The sequence below is a fragment of the Penaeus japonicus genome, unplaced genomic scaffold (assembly GCF_977035675.1).
Source record: "Penaeus japonicus unplaced genomic scaffold, GWHDUDI00000001_assembly GWHDUDI00000007, whole genome shotgun sequence".
Lineage (NCBI taxonomy): Eukaryota > Metazoa > Arthropoda > Malacostraca > Decapoda > Penaeidae > Penaeus > Penaeus japonicus.
The window spans coordinates 36999499-37001998 of NW_028234409.1; positions in this window are offsets into that span (position 1 = coordinate 36999499).

Consider the following 2500-nt stretch of genomic DNA (forward strand, 5'->3'; position numbering starts at 1 on the left):
TGTGTGTGTGTGTGTGTGTTTATCTGTAAGTGTGTGTTTGTGTGTAAGTGTGTGTGTGTGTGTTTGTGTGTGTGTGTGTGTGTGTGTGTGTTTATCTGTAAGTGTGTGTTTGTGTGTGTGTGTGTGTACGTGTGTGTGTTTTTTTTATGTGTGTATGTTCGTGTGTATGTGTGCATCTATTCATTATCATCCTGACAAGGTTATTCTTTCCATGACCATTACCATTCTTCTCTTGTCTCCCTTTCTGCTAATACCTTTAATACTATTTTTTTCTGAAATCACCACAATCATCATCTATAACCACCATCATCACAATTCCTCTTTCAGCAATTTGCTCTTTTTCCTTCCCCTTCCTGGATTATCTAAACACATCTTGTCCGTTCTCACTTACATCCCTCCCTCCCTCCCACCCTCCCTTCCTCCCTCCCTCTCTCCCTCCCTCCCTCCCTCTCACCCTCCCACCCTCCCTCCCTCCCACCCTCCCTCCCTCCCACCCTCCCTCCCACCCTCCCTCCCTCCCTCCCACCCACCCCCTCCTCCCAATTCCTTTTCAAACATTTTCTCCGCCATCTGCACCGGCTTTCATTATCTCAATACACTAATTCTCCTGGTCTTTAATTATATCCTATGTATAACCTTCGGGGAATCTTACCTTCCGCTTAAGTACCTCTGTGGATTTCAGTTATTGCTTCATTTAAATGTTCGTAATTTCATAGCCCATCAAATCAGCTGCAATTGCGCTTTAACCAACGGAAGGGGAACTCGATACCGCTCGTTGAATAGACTCGAAATTATTGAAAACCGCAATTGCAAGTAACTCCCCTGGAATACATGATGGGACTAATCGTGCCTAGGATATAATTTTTTTTTTTTTTTTAATGTTGTTCGGGATTATTTTGTGAAGATTTTGAGTCTTTCTTTTAGATTTTTTTCGTTTCTTTTTTTTATTGTTCATTAGTTTAGGAGGTGTTTTTTGGATTTCATTTCAGCTTTTATCTCTTTTCTTTTCTTTATCGTTCATGTTTTATTATTCATTTCATTATTCTATTGTTTATTTTGCTATCATAATTTGTCATATTTTTTGCTCATTATTTCATTTCTTTATTTCACAATTTGTTTATTTGTTTATTATTACAATTTTATATCTGTTTTCTTACCTGATTCCATACACCACCGACATACCTCTTTCGTCGTATGGTCTCTCTCTCTCTCTCTCTCGGTCTCTCTCTCTCTCTCTCTCTCTCTCTCTCTCTCTCTCTCTCTCTCTCTCTCTCTCTCTCTCTCTCTCTCTCTCTCTCTCTCTCTCTCTCTCTCTCTCTCTCTCTCTCTCTCCTCCTGTCTCTCTCCATCTCTCAATGTCATATACTTGCATATATCAAGAAAAAAGGATAAAAAGAAAAAGAAAAAGAAAAAAAAAACACTGCAAGGACAAAGGCTACAACAATATCCAAGCAAATTTGGGTGTCCACCTGCCGTGAAACACATCGAAGGATTTACTCAGAGGAAATATTGACACAGAACATCCATGTGCCTCAGGAGTTAATATAGAAATGGAGGCAGACACGCGTGTATTTGTGTTCGCTGCACCGTTCGTAATCGGCGCTTCGTCTGGCCGGAATAATGCAGAGGTGGTGTGCTTATGCTCGACCTCCTCCTCCTTCTTCCCCCTCCCCCCTCCTCCTCCCCTCTCTATCTTTCGTCCTTCCGACTTCCGATCTCCCATCCTCTGCTCCGATTCTTCTTCATCATCATCTTCCTATTCCTCAGGCACCGATTCTTCCGTTTCGTATTCCTATTCTTTCCCATCCTACTCTTATTCTGTCATCTCAGACTTCTCCTCCTATTCCTCAGCTTCCTTCTCCTTTTCCTCCTCCTCATCTTATTCCTCAGCCTCCTATTCCTACTCCTTCTCCTCCTCATCATCATCAGTTTCCTCCTCCTACTCCTTCTCAGCCTCCTTATCCTCCTCCTCCTCCTCTTCTTCTTCCTCCTCCTCATCATCACCAGCTTCCTCCTCTTACTCCTCCTCCTCCTCCTCCTCCTCCTGCTCCTCCCCCTCCTCTTCCTCCTCCTACTTCTCTTTCTCCAACTCCACACAACTTCTTATATTTCCTCCATTAGCATTATTGTTGATTTCTCTTCATCTTTATTGTTATGGTTGTCATTATTCTTTTTGTTTTATCATTTGTGTTATTAACATTATCATAAACTGTATATGTAGTATTCAGAATATTAATAGGAGTAGTAAGATAGGTAGCAGAAGCAGTAGCAGTAAAAATGATAAAAGTGACATCAAAATGTAACTGTTATCATTTTTATTTGTATTATCATCATCATCATGAACATCTGTGTTGTTACTAATACTTGCATAACTTGTATCATATCATACTGATTTAGTTAATTACAATGATTCATAATCTCCCCTTTCCTCCTCTGCTTAGAAAGAGGCACACATCTTCAAGAAATGTTGAAATATCACCCCCCCCTTCCCCCCCCCCCC